This window comes from Cygnus olor, chromosome 9, assembly GCF_009769625.2.
Source record: "Cygnus olor isolate bCygOlo1 chromosome 9, bCygOlo1.pri.v2, whole genome shotgun sequence".
NCBI lineage: Eukaryota > Metazoa > Chordata > Aves > Anseriformes > Anatidae > Cygnus > Cygnus olor.
The window spans coordinates 4007940-4025974 of record NC_049177.1 but is presented as its reverse complement, the minus strand read 5'-3'; the positions used below and the strand labels follow the sequence as shown (position 1 = coordinate 4025974).

The following is an 18035-nucleotide window of genomic DNA, read 5'->3' as shown; positions in this document are numbered from 1 at the left end:
AGAGTGCTGGTGGCTGTGCAGAAAGGAGGCGAGCATCTGCTCCAGGCTGGCAGGACGAGCAGAAGAATGAAGGATTGCCAGGTGGGGTAATTCGTGCCATTAGTGGTCTGATATTACTGTATCACTCAGCCTTGGCTTTAAGGAAGATATTAATTGGATTGCTTTCCATTTTCATTGGGGAGGGGGGACAATGTTAACAATGGAATGAAATACCATGTGGCCAAGAAAAACTTGTGTAGATATTATAAATGTTAGGACATACCAGGAGGATAAGTGCATAGAAGAGGAAGTACAGTTGACTAGGAAATTCTTGCCAAAAAAATTGTCTAGTTATCCTTTTGTATTGATACCAAAACATAAGAAAATTCTGTTTTTGATTAAAAAATATGAATCAGTTCTTGGATGTTGGGGTGTCCTATGATTTTATTTCCAAAGCAGGATGTTTTTACATTTTGAAATGCATTTTTAACATTAAGTAGCTGTTCTACATTAATATAAAAGTTTGAACAAGTCAAAAACAACTTTTTGGTGCTGTTCATGAAGTTTAGGACCTGGGAGTAGGAAAGAGTAAAAACCTTGTTCCTTTTGGCAACGTGTTTTAAAAACAAGTTTTAAAATTATTGTATGATCTGCAAAGAAAAAATAAAAAGTTGGAGTGGACCTGGTGACACATTAACACTAGGTCAGTGGCCATGGTGTAGTCTTTCAGAACTGTCTGTGGGCATAGTGTCAGTGGAGATCACGAGTATTAAGAAAATGCCCCTGAAACAAGCCCTGAGACTTATGAAGAGCAGTTGTTCTGTGAAGAGCAAGCACACAAAATGATGAGAGCCTAAAAACCCATGTGGAAACAAACAGTAAGTGTCATAGCCTATTCTGTCTTTCTACACAACAGAGAGACAGGTCATCTTTGTCAGAGCTGATTCAATTTGCTGCTTTCACTGTATTATTTCCATCGTTCGACTCACAATGTTTTCCTGAGTCTGGCCTGATGGTCTCTGAAGGCAGATGACTAATGTAGACATGTGACTGATCCAGACATCACGCTTGTGATGCTTATGAGAAGAGTTTGGTGAGGGTCTTTGCCCAAATGGTAACTGAGAACTTTTGGGCAGATGAGATTGTGCACCCAAAAGAAATCAATACATTATAATTTCCCTGGGTTAGGAAGGTTGAAAATATTTTCGGGAAAAATATTCAAAAATTAAAAAAAAAAGTATTTCCTTATATGTTATAGATATTGAGTATTTTGTTGGTTTCGTTCTGGAGAGGATTCTCACAAGTGCCTAACGAGGAATCAGGCAAGTGAGCGTATTAACTTAAAAGCTGTACACCTGTAGGCCACCCTTCTGTCCTCTCCTGAATAACTGACCTTGCATCTCACCTGGCAGCAACACTTTGCTGTCATTCCTGTCCTACTGCAACACCCCTGGCTGTGTGTGTGTGGTGTCAGGCCAGTATAGACACTCATTTTCCTTATCGGTCCTGACGAGCAACACCCGGAGCCTCCAGCACCCACCTCACCTGCCGTGGGCCCAGGAGCTGCATTTAAACTCAGCCCAGGGGGCTTGTTTCTTCTTTAAGCAGCTTGGAAGTGGGTCTGGTCTTCAGTTCTACTGCAGCCCTGTCCTGCCTGGTGGCTGTGGGCTTGGCTGGTGAGCTGGGCTCCTGGCTGCTGCTGTCTCAGCATCTTCAGCTTACTGCTTCACAGGCTGAACAGAAACATCTAAGCAGAGGTGAAACCAGGTAGAAGCGGAGTTAAAGCAGCATTTTCTATGTGCTCAGGAGAGAGAAAATAAAGCACTGAAAAAATCGCAGTTTAATCCAAAAAAATAGGAAATATTTATGAATAGACTGGATGTGCTCTAGTGGAGGAAGTAAGAATTACAGGGAGGTAATAAATATTTACCAGTATCTTAAATAATACAGTTAAATAACACTGGTAAAACAGCCAAAGATACTGTTATAATTTAAAGCCAATGCAAAGAAACTTGGTATGCTTGATGTATTAAAAAAAGCAACCATTTATTGAGGAAGTGGGAGAGTAATTCCAGGTACTCAGAGCACCTGTGTTGCCTACATAGATGCCTGGCACTTGTGAAATAGCTCTGAGGCTTATGGTATGCTGGACTCACCAAGGTATGCTGTAAATAGAATTTTTTTTCCACACTGAAAACAGTGTACCGTTTTGGGATAACTTTTTGGTTTGAAAACGTGTTCTGTTGCTGTGACTGTTCAGTTTGGTGCAGGGGATGACTGTTGGCAGCTACCGTGAGAGATTCTCGTCCTTGGAACTTGGGCCCCAACTATGTACTTCTGAAGTCTGGATGTTTTGCCATTAAAATATTCCTCACTAGCTTCAGAAATTTGGAAATGGTCATGGGAGTTGCTGTTTTTTGTAACAGCTACTAAAATCAGTGTTGTTGCAGGGCTGTCCCGTGGCGAGCTAGCTGCTGGGGTTTATTGGTTGTTTGCAGGGTGCTGTTGGATGCAGAGGGAAACTGGGTGGTCACATAGGAAGCTGCACCAGTCCTGGCCTGTAATATTTCCTAGTATTTTCCTCCTGACCATGTGAACTTCTTGCCTTGCTTTATAAGCTTCTAATTGAAATTTCACCAGCACATGGTGCAGCAAGGTCTTTGGCCTTGAGCAGGGCCCCTGGCTGCTGCACGAGAAGTGGTGTGGTGGTGTGCAGCAAGGCAGCACGTGAGGGCTGTGGGCAGGAACCCTAGCTCAGCCCCAGCTGCTCTGCTTGGGCTGACTTTGGGCAGGTTACTGAAGCAACTCGTGTCCCTGGGCTGCTAACATCAAATCAAATTCCCTGCATATTTGTGACAGCAGTAGCAGGAGAAGAATCTCACTCGATACGGAGCTGTGGGCATCGCGCCAGGGGATGTGTGCGCACTGAGTCTAGAGCAGGGGTGGCAACACACCCGTGTTGTCTGTGAGGTGCTGTGGTGGTCGTGGGAGGATGCTCGTGAAGCCTTGCACAGTAATCTTTGAAATACCCTGGATTTAATTTTGGTGTCAGGCTGCTTGTTTCTGCTGAGAACAGTTTACAGCGGAGATGTGTGTTTATAGAGAACTGTTAGGCTGCCCTTTAAAGTGTTTAAATAATATTGTATCAACATGGTGTAGACTGATATGTATCTTAGCAACTGTGTCACGTTCATGATGGGCTAAAAATCCAAACAGGAATCAAACAATCTGGAGCCTCAGAGCTTAGAAAGCTGAGAACAGGGAGAAAATTACAAGGTTATTCTGGGCCCGATGGATGCTCCCCTTCAGCTTCGCACTGTGCTAATCATAAGTTAACAAGTACCTTGAAACTATAATTAAAATGGAAGATATATATACACATCTCCAGAAATGAATACCATAAAGAAACTTCAGGACAAGCCAAATATTAAAATACCAGAAGTACAATTGGTGTTTGAAGGAAGGTTAAGTCTAAAATGAAAGAAAATACACTTGTCTGCTTTCTTGTGTTCTACTCATTTTCAGTTAGTTCTTAAGACTGGAAAACTCTGTATTTGAACACTGTGTATTTACCCCAAGTGTTCTTTGAGCAAGAATAGAGGTGCATCTCTGTCCCTAAGTGTTAACAAATGCATGGCATGGTGTTACTGTGGTGTTACAGAGAGGTGCAGCGCTGAGCTGTGCAGAAACCTGCTCCAGAGCGGCGTCTGGAGGTCTCTTGTTCTCAGGCAGGTCGAGTAGGTCGGAAATTGTCCCAGAGCCAGCAACAGCCACTTGGCATCACATTTCAATTATCTACACTTACGGTCACCCCCTGCTTATTGCGTGACTATTTTGGATCCTTCCTGATCGTATGTATGAGCTGTTGTGTTTAATTTCAGGAGGCTGGGTTGGTACTGTCTGCAGTACCTGATACAGGTCTGCAATGACTTACACCAGGGAATGAAACTTCCTCCGTAAGGCACGTTTCAGCTTTCGAAAATGTCATGCAAGAGTTGTTCAGATTTCCCAGGTACTCATTTACACAGAGATCTATGACTCAACTAATGGCTTGTATGAAGCTGGTATTTAAAGGCGTTATTAGTTAAGCCTATTAAGTACCCCGAGGATGATTATAGGTCTGAGTTTCTAGCTGTCAGTACCTCATCAGAACTTTCACTCATCAGGTGTCTCTGCTGGAATACTTACAAGGCAGGATTGCACTTGCTTTGTTCATCTTCCTTTCCAAGAACAGAAAACCACAAAGATTTCAGTGCTTCTGCTCGATTGCTACAGGAATGGTAAAAATAAATGTGCAAGGGGTTGTGTACAAGGCTGACAAAGGATCACAAATCCATGAAGTAGCTTATTAACCAGGTGATACCATGTCTTAGCTCCAGACATCCAGAAGTGATTTCCAAGCAAAGTATTTCTGCTGCAGCAGAAATATCTTTTACTTTGTTCATATCTTTTTTGTTCATATCTTTTACTTTTTTTCCTTTGAGTCTTGATTTTCATTAGTGCTTTTCTGCTCCCATTGCCTCCCAGGAAAGATGTCCTCAACTCCACTTGCTACTCCCCCATCCCCTTGCTGGGTGGGATAACAGCTGGTGTTCACAGAAGCCTTGGTCCATGGTGTCACTCCAAATGCTTGGTGCTGCTGAGGCAAGGCCCAGCATCCTGTATTCCTGATTGCCCAGTGATGAGAACTGCCATAACGAAGGGAGCTTGTAGCAGGCTGCACCCAGGTTCAGGACATGCCAAAGGTGTAAACAGCTTAGAGTGAGGTATCACCTGCAGGAGGAATCCAGGCTCCCAGCCTTTTGAGGCATGTGAGTGAACAGTAAAGAAGCTTTCAATTGAAGTAGCTTTGTCCCTGAAAGCTTATGCCGAAAAATTTAGGTGTCTATACTTAGATGCTCCTGACCTAAGAATGAGAAGCAATCGGATCTATCTGATTATATCCCCAAGGCCAGCGGGCACGCTGCTTTCTGATTTTCTAGAGCAATACTTCCCTAAGGTAAGGAAAATTTCTTGTGATTCTCCCAAAATAATGCTTTTTAGAATCCCCTTTCTTCAGAGCAACCCCCCAGTTCTGAGTTTTTACCTCCCTTCAGAGCAAGGGGGGAAAACATTCAAAACTTCATCGGTTTCTGCAGGAGTGGATGACACCTTCCAGACAGTTATGAGATGTTTGCTGGATATTTGTCCAACATAGCATTATGTAAGGAGTGCCATGCCGTGAGAAGGAGTGTTGTGCCTGGTGGGGGTGAATGCTGCCATCTCAGTGGGCCTGCCCCAGGATCAAAGATATTACAGGCCTTGTAGGCAGCCTCCTTCATCCTGGAATATCCAGCTGAGCTTCACAAATTGTATTGTGTTAAATTTTGAGAGCTGTCAACTGAGATTCCTTTTGTCAGCCAGTTCAGATTTTTTTTCACTGCTTATCTCTTTTTCTGGATTATCTTCCCTTTTTTTCTATTATGTTTCTCTTTATGTAGCACCTACTTTTTTCCTATACAAAATTCCTTCTTGGGGGGCAGGGAAGGGGCATGACATGAATCTGTTGGATTCAATCCCATTTCCTACTGATAACAGCATTTTAATCTACATCATACTGAAAGACGCCTTCCAAGATATGTCAGAAGAGGAGAACTAGACAGTGACACCAGTATTCCTTCTGGCAAAGTAAAAAATGAAATGGCATAGCCTGAATGCTTATGCCATGGATGATTAAAATAAGCATGTGCTGTCTTAATACTAAAAGTCTCTCTGTGGATGACAAGGCAATAATATCAGTACAATTCCGTGATGTATGTATTTGTTCTCTTCGCAAACTATTGTGGTATAAGGGGCCTTGGTGCTTTTTGCTTTTGTTGACTTGTTCCCTATTCTGGAATTAATGACATTGATGATTACCTTGAACTGATATTTACACAGTACTTTCTTATTGACAAACTAGTTATTGGGCCACAAGTGGGAGTAGATCAGCCTTTGGTTGATAAATTCAGAAATAGTCATATATGTATTTGTCTGCCCGCGCTCCTGCTTGGCAGGTACATATTTATTTAAGCCTGCAGGCCTCCTCAATTTTAAATGATATTTTTTTGGTGATTGCCTGTCAATTTCCTGAGCAGTATTTTTTAGCAGAATTTCCTAAAATAGTAAAATTTTCCATCAGAAAAAAGTAACCACATTCACTTCTGACTGGGCTGATTGAGGAAAAAAAATGTAGTGCTGTTGGCAATCTTTTTGTTTGTAGATACTTCTAGTGAGAGATTTATAATAATCTGATGCTTATGATGCACTAAAGTAACTGAGGGTTTCAAAGAAATATTAATTCTTTCACCTCTTCTTTGAGGTGAGTCTAGGTCGTGGTTCTGAACTAGCTTTTGTCTTACCTCTACAGTTACACAACTTGACACTTCAGGTAGAACTCAGTGGATTTGATTACACGAGAACCTGTTCATTTACCTTTTCTAACTAGACTTCTTAAAATTGCTTTTCATGTCCATTATTTTTTTTTAGAATGACACTTTAAATTATATGACTGTTTTTTCTCCTAGACCTTGTTTAATGTTCAGCTTCCATGTTTTGGTTTGAATCCTATGTTGCAATGTTCTCATTTGTTTTGAAATTAGCTATGGTTACAATATTTGGCTTCAGCTTTTTTGAACACTTTGGAGTAAAATAGTATTTAAATCAAAGATTAATCATGTTGAGTTTTGTCATTAGAGAGTTCCATCTGCTAAATTTAAAATTACTTTAGGTTGAGTAATTTCAAGTATTACCAGCAAGACTTTTAATCTTGGGTTTTCTTGAATTCTCTGTTGCTTGAAATCAGAACTCTTCTGCTTCCTTTATACTTGCTCTCAAATCACAATACAATATTTACAAGAACACTTTGTCCAATTCAATTAGTCACAAAGATACAACCAGATGACATTCTACTTCTTTTAGCACCTGGAAAGCTTTATTTAAATCTGCCAAAATATATAATTTGCCATTTTTTCTGAGATATTTTACATCAAATATGCAACAACAACAGTTCTTCTGTCTTGTTGGTTATCACTTTGTCCATGCCTGGTTACTGGACAGGCTGTGCTTGAATAATGGGAAGTATGTGCTGGTAACTCCTCTGTCTCTTATTAGCAACACTTGCCCTGATGCTTCAAAACAGATTACAGTAGGAACACAGATCTCTCTAATTTCATGAAGACTGGGTATTGTGCTCATTTATATCTTTTATCCCTAGATTGTGGACAAAACTGCTAAAATGCTCACTCTGGAGAGCACTGCATGCACATAAGAAACCATGCTGAAGCTGGTGAGCCTCTTTGTAGAGGCAACAATTAGCTGTCATGATTAATGATTTCAGAAGTTAGCTCATGCTTGTGTACTTTGCAGGGTCTTATGACCAAAATTCTTGGATTTGTTTTGATTTTCTTTTGTTGAGTGGTAGTTAGGCTGGGGGCTGCTGCCTAGCAGTTATATTAGTGTATTTTGTATCAGTTTTCTCTGAACCATCAAATCTTCATGAAGCAAATTTCTGTAAATCATGCTTATATATTTATTGGGAAAGATTTCCAAGTATTCTTGTAGAAATTGGAAAACTTCACCTCGAATTAAGTCTGAGCAATCAATGTCTCTTGTGAAAACTTCCATTGAAGACTATTTCAGGAAGGAGAAAATAGCTGGTAAAATATCTCCAGTTTTATAGTCAGCAAAGCAATTCATTTTTCATGTTATCCTTCTAATTTACTGTCCTATTGTTCATTGAATTAACCAGCATGTTGGGAAGTTAATTGAATATCTTGGGTCAGCAAGCAGTACTGATGAGATGCTAATCTTGCCCTGACCTCCCTAGGTAGATACTACTGCAAATAGGCAGGTGAACTATTTGGAGCTCCATTCTGTTTCAAAGATATAGAAGAATATGGAAGAATAAGGCTTGAATTGTTTCTTTTGCTGGAACTACAAATAACTTGCAACTCTTCTAATTAAAGGGAAGCACCAGAGGTGATGTCTCTTCCTTGAGAGTCATCCTGAGCTGTAAAGCCATAGCAGCCCTCATCGTTAAATATAAGGTAAATTCCAAAACCAGTACCCCCAAATTGCTGTGTCACTGGCTTTCTATACCTTTTGATATTTAACCTTTTGAAAGTTTTTATATGAAACTAGTTAGTTCCAGGACTTTGCCTCTAATTACAAGTAGGAGCCAACTAAATTTCTGGTCCCAAAAGCTGCTCGTCATTGGAAAAAGCTCAAGTCCAAACCCTTAAGAACCATGCCATATTTTCATTTTACCCTTTCCTTTCATTTATCCTCTGTGTGACGATGAGCTGAATCTTTAGATGCTAAATTTCACCAAAGAAAAAAGCCATGCCTTAGTTTGTGGGTTTTTTAATGCAAAATTTCTGCTTTTTCAAGGCTGATTAGTTAAGAAAAAATGAAGAACCTTCATTCACGATTGCATAATAACTTTCAGTATCTTATAATGGATTTTTAGCATCTAATATAGAAACTAGCAATACAGTATTACATTACTCTGACCTAATTCAAGAATCAGTCAAAATAAATGTGTTACCACTGTGGAATTTAATCAATACAAATATATCTTCTGTTTTTATGCCAGAGCAAATGCCAGAACATGTATGGACATAAACTGAGGCAAGCTGCATGAGCTGAAGTGTGTACACTAAGAAAAAAGACAAAAGTTTAACAGCTTCAAAAAAAGTCAATACAAAAATAATCTATTATTCCCTTTCCTTAGGGTCATTGGGTTTTACAGAAACCATGAGGATCATTCATTAGAACAGTGTTTTCATGCCAATTGTTATATATCAACACCAAAAACCACTTACAGTTACATGATAAATATTGCTCAGTGAAGAAGCACTTTAAGAAAAATGTGTAACCATGTAATGGTTTTTAAACTAGTAATCAACTTTGTATGTCTTAAAGTGGATAGGTCTTTCTTGAGTTTTGTTCTTAAAGAGGAATATAGTGCTTTAAAATGTATTAAATACACAGTGAATGTGGGCATGGTAAAACTACTTTGAGGAGAACAAAAGTGAATCTGAACTGCTCTGATGTGCTGCAGTGTGACTCCAGGCTTACTGGAAAAGTTAACTAGCGTGTGAGCTTTGCTTGTGTTTGTGGTTCTGTCACTCCAGATCATCCCAGGTTTCATGAGTGAAAGCTGTTATCTGTTGAAAGACCATTTGTAAATAAGCATGGATTACAACAAGTTTTGGTGGTTTTGCTGTCACTGTTGCACATGCTTTGTTTTGGCAATTGCTGCTTTGATTTTAAGCGATGAGGAGGTAGGAGGCATGCTGGCTGTGTGCACACCTGCTATGTGCCGAAGGCGTGTGTGGGGTCAGCTGGCATGTAGAAATCCCTTCCTGCCTTTGGGAGTAAAAAGCAGAATTTCCAATGTTAGGCTGAGTATTGAAAAACTTGAGTTAGGTCTGACTAAGGAGCCTCTCATCTTAGGGAGCAGAAGCTCTAAGAAAGGAATGGCTGAGGGAACAAACCTCACTCCAAGATTTAATCATGCATATTCTAGGAGATTTTGGCTCTTCCAACAAGTTTGTCAGAAGCAAACGTGAATTTGGGTAAGTTAGAATAAAGGAGTTATTAGGAATTGATTGGATTTTTTTATGTCCAATTGTCACTTATTTCAGTCTTGTGTAGTTTGAGCTTATAATCAGTCAACCTTGGAGCATATTTTCTTGATATAAAAAAAAAAAACAGAAATACATTCTAAGTCATTTCCAGAGGTTTCAATATAAAAATCAAACTTCTGCTAAGTATAAAGTTTTTTTGCTAGTCCAAATGTGCTCAAAACCTCTTCTTGAAAGCACTGACTGTTGCTAGTTCAGCGCTAGATCATGAGTCCATATTTTGTCAAAGCAATTTCCAGTAGTTAACTTAATGCCAGCCCCAGTTTCTGGAATGGAAACACAGGAGAATATTCATAAATAAATTACCCTTAACCTCCATTAAGCACTTTGTAAATTAAGTCCCAGGTTCACAAGGTTATTTAAAAGCAGACCTCATATGTAGTTGCCTAATTCTCTGAGGGAGATTGAAACAAATGTGAGTTAAACGCTGATAGAGAGTTCTGGATCTTGGCCTAAGTGAAAAAGGCTTAGCTTAATTTGCCTTAGGTCTACCTTTCTCTATTCCATACTAATAACAAGGCTAAGTCTTCAGTGTTCAGACATGGAAACTTGGCACTCCACTGTTTACTACTGAAGTTCACTTCTGACCAACAAAGGAAAATGCAAGTCGTGCTGTCATTGGGACTGTTTGTATGTTTATAGTGTAAAACTTAATTTGAAATTGTTTTGGTTTTGTTCAAGCATGATCATGCAAGATACCTGATGGGTCACAGGAGAGTTTGCTTCCTCAGTTTGTTTCTTCTGGACCACTGTAAGTCTAAAGCCCATTAAATTGGGATATAACCAGGAATAATAATAATAAAAAAATACCAGCTGAGCTGAATCAAATGAGGGTGGTGAAAATGAGATGTGCAAGTTAATTTCCTTTTTTTAAAAAAAATTAAGTTTTGTTGTGGTTAATGGAAAATAGGGAACACTTTCTAGTTTTAATTTCATGATCTTTAGCAATAGGTGGCCTGACAAACAGAATTTTACTTAGTTGTTGAAACAGCAGCAATACCTTGACCCCAGCCATCCAAAAATGGTCAAAAAATTGCCTTAGTAGGGCAGGGAAAGGTTCCCTGACCTGGAAATGTCTCCAGGCAGGCAAACACCTGTATCACTTCTATGCTGCATTTTGCTTTTCAGCTTATGGATGGCTGGAGTGCAACCATCCATCAGCAGCAGAATAACTTTATTCAATGGCTAAAGAGTTCTTAGCTGATCCAATTTGGTGTATATATATATATATGATTGTGATACATGTTCATGTAAAGGTGGTGAACAAATGCCTTCATTTACCCTTCTTTTTGCAGTCTTGCTATGTGTTCTACAATAGTGGAACTACAAAACCAGTCTCTTTCTGGGAAACAGTATCATACCTGTTGGCTTCAGCTTCTGGATTATTCATTTTCCTGTAAATTAAATTTCAGGATAGATTTGATCGCAGTTAGATTTGATAGAAGCTGAGTATAGACAATGGATAAACTATGAGTATAGCCAAAGCAAACGAAAGCTACTGAGCTCTGCCTTGGATGCCTTCCACAGTTTGCTTTCCGTTGTATTAGTACTGATTGATCCCAGAGAGCAAATTAATTTCTGAGCTCTAGAGGTTAGTTACATGCCAATATTATTCTGGCATCATATCAGGAAAACAATCAACACCTTAGTTCTTATATCTTTTTAGTAGACTTTTTCCTTGGTTTGAGATAGAAACTAAGGCTATGGCAGGTGGATTGTTTTGTTGCTCACCTACAAATCTGATTTTCGTATGTTTATTTACCATCTGAAGCTCAACGTGAACAACAAAGTCAATAGGTTTTTCCCTGACAAATCTACATTGTACGTAACTATTCAGTTCCTTAGGGACTAAGTGAATGTTTCTTCTTTTGCTACCCTTATCTTCTATTAAGATTCCTTTTTTTTTCTATTCTTGTTTGTGCTGTTAATAATAAGAGTTTTGAGAGTTACTGAAGGGGAAGGAAAGTTGGGGACCTAGCATTAAGCTAAAAGAGTCTAAACATTTATAAATGCGTAACATGTAAGATACTGGCAACTTAAGTATTCTGTGAATGTAAAACGATTAAAACTACTCAAATTTAAAAAGACGCTAACTAAAAATGTGGCATTACAGGAATTTCACAGATGCTTTGTGCACTCAAATTAGGGAAAAATAGGGTTTTGTTTAACTTTACATGTGCTGATTATTGTCACGATCATATAGTGTTACAATCTAAAGATTATATTTAGTATTGCAATCACATTATGGGCTCATCTCTGACAACATAAACATCCATCTAGAAAACGCTTCTATTTTATTTTTTTTAAATCTGGCTTTTTCTTATTTCATGTTGAATAGTCTGAAACTTTTCAAAATTTTGTGAAAAGCCTGAGGGTGACAGAGGCAAGCTCAGTTGTCTGGCAGTGAAGACATCCCCTCACACCTCGTACTCCCTAACTCTGTAATTGGTCTACCCTTGCATCATGGACCTGAGAAATTTCAGACAACATTGTTGCAATCACCTGTGCATTTCAGGAAGGTGGTATTAAAACATATATGTAGGAACCATCTTTCTGAATTGGCAGTATTGCATATGGTATCTGCCACTATAACTGCAGCATTTGCTGAAGTTTGCCACAGAATGTCCAACATAGCCACAATTTCTGCCTGCAATTGGAAAAGAAGATACTTGTGGTTAATTTTTGGTAACAGCTTACATATGATAGTTTTTGCTTTCTTTCACTTTTTATTCTGTCAAAGGATACATGGGCTTATGTTGATAAAGCTTGGGCTTTGTTCAGAGATGTTTAAGATATTGCCAGTGTTCTGGGCCAGGTCTTCATGGTTATATTTTGTCTTGTATAGCTCAAGCAAAAGTCATGGGGTAAAAAAAAAAAAAAAAATGCTTTATGTTGCTACTGCGTTGTTTTGGTCCAGAGAAAGCTGCTGTGTTTAAATTGTTTAAAACCCTGGCCATTATGTTGCTTCACTGCTTCTCCAGCACAGGATCATGGGATTCTTTCCTTCACTGCAGCTGTTACGTGTGTTAACTGCCAGGAGTCTCCTGGAGAGAGCCTACTTCCACCAGCTTCCAGCAACTTTACTCAACCATGAAAAGTCTACCTGTACTTACTGTGAGATCTAGCTATGCAGGGAGAACAATTAAAGAAAGCTGGCTAGTTCTTTTACACAGGCTGTACCTAGCTGTCTTTCACAGACAGGTAGGAAGTAACTTAAAAGCAGTGAAAACAAGATGAAACAAAATGCCCAAGTGGAATGAAATAGACTTAGGGTAGGCCTTGCACAGTACAGAATACACCTTTCTGCTGTGCGATCTTTAGGGACTGCAGTAAATATGTTAAGTTTATTATGGTGTCTTTGAGCTGTCTGAAAGCACAGTCTGTTGAATTACTTCTCTGATCATTTAAGATTATATATCTGAATTTATACTTCCAGTAAGATCTGTTATTACTCAAGGAATGAAAGCCTAAGAACAGTTTTTCATAGGATTGCTTTAAATATTTGTTTTTTGATGTGGTTCTTTGCTTTTGCTTGACTAATCTCACCAACAATTTGGTATCTTTTCCCATGATAAACCAACTGGTGCCAAATAGTAAATGAGATGGATGCTGAGTTCTGGGATAAAACATGAAAGTTCAACACATTCAGGGACTTCTAAAGTTTTAATTGCCGTGGAGGGAGAAATAGCTATTCATGAGAAAGAATTGGGGTCTTAATTCATGGGTGGCACATGCAATGGAAACCCAGCAAGTCTCCAGAGGGATACTTGCCACATCTTTAGTGTTCAAAGCATATATATTTATAGCATGTGATGACAGAAGCCAGGGGAATAATGGTCTGCTGGGTTTGCAGACCAGCATGGGATACCCATGCAGTATTGGCAAGCAGAAGTGGAGGACAATGGAAAGTGATCGTGTTTTAGTGAGCTTTTTTGGCAGGCTCACCCCTCTCCATCCCACTTAACGCTCTCAGTCGACCTTGTCTCAGTCTCTTATTTCTCCCAGTCCTGGTTCTCTTGCATCCCTTTTTTCTTCCCATCTGACTAATCAGTCAAACGGATGATCTGCTGTAGAGAGATCCTCATCTCTCAGTGAGAGCCTACAAGTGGAAGATGAGATGTGCAGGAAGCAGTCTGTTTTCTAGAATACTCTCTGGCCAAGATTTCATAGAGGCTAACAACTACAGAAATAAGCTTTGCATTTGCTCTTACTTTGTTTAGACACTTTTCTTTCATTTTCTTGGCTAGTGCCTTCCAAAAAAACTTCCTGTATGGTTGCAAGCTGTGGATATACAGTCTCCTTCTGTGGGAGGCTCTACAGGAGCTAAAGCATGTCCAATCACTCTCCAAACACTGTGGTGGGAGCAGGCTTTCTGAAGGATAAGTTGACTGTGGCAGACTAGAATGACTCAGCCATAGTTTTAACCACTAAGGATCATGTAGCAACATATTTTCAGACAAGAAAAATGCCAAGAGTAAACTAGATGAGTTCTCAAACCACACAGCAGAATGAAAGTGGTGGTTATGATACAAGCTGTTTTATCACCCTAGCAATTTTCCAGTGGTCTTGACTATAATTTTAGTAAATCCAGCTGTAGTGTTTAGCTAAAAAAAAAAAAAGTTTGGAGTTGGTTTGGGGTTTTTGGTTTGGCTTTTTAGTTTTGGTTTTCTTTAATTGACTGAGTTTTCATATTCTGTAAAAGGTCAGAGATGAATGGGAAGGGTTGATGCATTTCTCTGTGAGCTCTACCTGCCTCTTTAAAAACTGTATTTTGTTCCTACTTTGGCCTGAAGTTGGCAATTTATCTGTAACAATCTGTATCTTGTGGTCTAAATCAGCCTTACTCCAGCAGAGAAAGAGAGGCTTGGCAGCTTTGAACTAGAGACATAAAAAGTAGCAAGGTTGTTCTTTTATAATCCCATAGCATACTTTTTACAAGTCTTCTCTCTAATTGTGGTGAACATGATGGCCACCCTCCCTTCAAAGTCCTCTTACAGGGAGCACATCTTTTTATTTCTGGCTGGCAAATGAGAGGGATGGCCTGGCACAGGCAACACTGCTGGAACTCAGCTGCCCCTGCCAGCAGTGGCTCCCAGATGCTTGTAAGATCACTTCTGAAACCATGATAGTCTAAGAGGGCGGCAGGATCTGTGGGAAGAAGTAATAGTTTTTATTAGATTGATATTCTTGGAAAAAGACAGGCTTTCAGGCACTCAGCCTCTCTTCAGGTCTGAAATTGGCTTCTGTTCTGCATAGCGTGCCCTGGGCTGAGAGGCTGAGTGCCTGCAAACTGCTCAGCTTTTTTTTTTTTCCCAGTGGTAATGAAGGCTGGTACCTCTCCCTACAAATGCTGACTTGACTATCAGATAGTATTGAGACTTCAGTGGGTGGCAGAAGCTAAACTAGTCTGCATTACTTCATCACAAACCTGAGGTGGAACAAGCCAAGGGTGACTCGAATGGGTGTGAGTTTCTGTTCACCTGAACAAGTCCAGGGCTTATTTCTCCCTTTGTATTGCCTATAGCAATGACCCTGTAGGGAGACAGAAACTGAAATTCAACTAACAAAGGCAATACCAAGAGGTTTGCTAACACATTTTCCTTAGCTGCTGGTGCACTTTTTACACAAATATTTTCTTCCTCTTGACATTGGGCACTGTTTCACAGCAGGTCCCTTAGTAGATTCCTTGCCCAATTATACTGTTGCTGAATGATAAAGTTGTTACAGGTGTGATGACTCCAACATCTTCCTCTTAAAGGTCTGTATAGTTCAATCAACATTTCCTAGAAACAACAGTATACGTATTGCCATGACTTTTTAACTTCTGCATAGGAATACATGAATATCAAAACCAAAATATACTTAACAAGTGTAGATCCATTGCTGTTGCCTGTTCTGTTTTTCCCATATGTTTGTTTCTGAACAGCTGAATACAATGAAATTCATTTTTATTGGTAATGTCTTGAATTCGGCTCTGCAGAAACCTTGTAGTGGCACCTGCCAGGTGTCTCTGTTCATGGGCAGCCTGGCCAGCTGCTCCTCACCCTGGTATGTGACTCTTAGAAGGTGAGAAAGAAGTTTCCTGGAAGGTATTAGTTTCCTAGGATCTTGTTTGTGCCTGTTAAAAGGCTTCTTGCTAATTACTGAGTGAGTCATGCAATCCTATTGAATTACAGTATACACACCTGTAAAATGGTCTGCCAGATAAAACAGATTTTCTCAGGTATATCTGGATGTATTGATGTCAAAGACAGCTTTGTTTGGGATGGGGTGAAAAGTTTTACTTCATGTGCAATATCCAAGTGCACCCACAATTGCCAGATTAACCACCCCCAGGTGTGATAAATGTGCCAGCCTGAGCACCTGGGCCTCTCTTGGAGCTGCTATCGTTTCGGGCCATGAGGCTCAGTTGTCCTGGGAGCTTCGCCTCTCCGCTGCCATGTGCGGGGCAGGAAAGCTGTGGGCAGTGTGAAGCTGGGTTTGGCTCTGTGATGTGCAGCCTCTGGGTGCCTTGGAGGTGAGGGGGCCTGGGGAAGGGGTGCAGTGTTACTTAGTGGTGCTACTGAGGTGTTTCTCTTCGGTGTGGTAAGTTAAAAATCCCCTGGGAGTTGAGCTAAGCGCTTGCTAAATGCTGGGGTCTTCCAAGGATGTCCTGTCATGGCTTGAAAAAAGACTAGGGACCAAGTGAGAAAACTATTCAAGGTTAGCACTAATACTAAAGAATCAGGATAAAAATCTAAGCTTTCAGATGACCCACCTATGGCACTGAACAAGTGAGATGTCTGAAAGGGCATGTCTGTGTGTATGGCTGTTTTATCAGTTGTTCCCAAGGAGCTGGGGTTTGGATGGAAAATGTGGGGTCCTTGCTCCTGTAGACAGACCCCCTGATGGGAGGCAGGATGGTGTGGAACAAAGGTGGGCTAGCTCTAGAACAGGCTTAATGGCCCACTTGCAGGCTCTGGAGGCTGTGGCTGTGTTGCTAATACAGCTCTCCTTTCCCCTTTAGGGAAGGCAGTGGATGTGGACTGAGAAGCAAGTCATTTTTTCCAGAGCAAGGGAGACTTGCAATGAAGTACCTGGAAACTAGGTGAAGGTAAGTCAGGTCCTTTTATGTGGCTCACTTCAGACACTTAAGATTGCTATCTAAAAAGCCAATATTATATATAAATGTGCTTGTATTTAACGTTCATTGGGAGCAATATGTGATCATCCTTTTGATGTCTTTTTTTTTTCTCAGAATATCAGTGGTATATGAACTCTAAAAGGAAAACAGTTTCATCACTATTGCCTGAACTTCTTAGAGTGACACTATTTTTAATTTTTCTTGCAGCTTTGAGACAAATTGTACCTCTATCTTATGTTGGTTTAGACCCTTCCATAATTGATTCAAAATGCAAAGGACTTTGAAACAATGTTTTTAGTTATGGTGTGTCTATTTAACGATATCTGTCATGGATAGAAAATTCATGAAATTCATGTGCTTGAATGTAATAAAAAAACAGTGGGGGAAAAACACTTCTGTGAAGTGTTCTGATAGTCCTTCAAAAATAAGAGCAGCTTTAAAATTTTAAGCTTGTACTGTTAACAGGAATAAGCTCTGAAAAGGTCTCTAACTGAACCTTCATTATTTAACCCTGTGAGTCTAACATGGTAATTCAGAAAAGTTGTAATTCACTTCAACTACATCAAATATGATTACTAATGCTAGAGCTGTTTATACCACACCAGTGATCTCAAAACTGTGTGGGCTCTTCCATGGCTACTTTCATCAAGACTTAATCTGTGATTTATAACTTGTAGTAATGAGTCAGACTTTTGGTGGTTTCCATGTTGCATCTGGAGGAAGTGTTACTTTGTGAGCTAAAGCCATAGTTATTTACCCTGTGAATAAATCCTAAAAGTGGCTTGATCATTTTATCCGGTTTAGTGTATGACTGGACACACCTAGCTGCTTTCATGTAGCTTCTCACAGTACATGTTAATGAGGCAAACTTCCTTGTTCAAAAGAAATTTTACAGAAACTTGAAATATTTTCTTATGTCAAAATTATTTGTGTTTCTGGTTCTTGCTTTATACAAAAACTTAATGTTTTAAGCTTATACAGATTCTTACAATTTCCCTACAAGTCTTTCGAATTTTATAAGTAACAAATTTTGTTCGATATCACTGCTTCATGTAATTTTTGAATCTGGTTTTAAACTTTAGGTTGAATTAATTAAGCACAGCTATTTCTATGCTGACCTCCACAGTAACTCTGATTGTCTGTTCTCCTGGAGTGGAGAAAGCTGTGACAGGCAAGGAAGACGGGGTTTAATTTCCTTTGTACTGATCCTGTATTCTTTCACCTAGATGTCACTGCTGAAACTGTTTCAGAGGTAGAGGCACCTG

At 39.7% G+C, this 18035-nt stretch overlaps 1 long non-coding RNA gene across 2 annotated transcripts; it reads left to right on the top strand.

Moving 5' to 3' along the window:
* Nucleotides 1-1538: 1538 nt before the first annotated feature.
* On the top strand, nt 1539-17935 carry LOC121074861. Of its 2 annotated transcripts, XR_005822575.1 has the most exons (4): nt 1539-2139; nt 7965-8045; nt 16654-16740; nt 17853-17935. It is a non-coding gene; the product is annotated as an uncharacterized LOC121074861 (long non-coding RNA). The 2 variants fall into 2 exon arrangements; XR_005822574.1 differs by lacking the exons at nt 1539-2139; nt 7965-8045 and adding an exon at nt 15949-16164.
* Nucleotides 17936-18035: the final 100 nt, after the last annotated feature.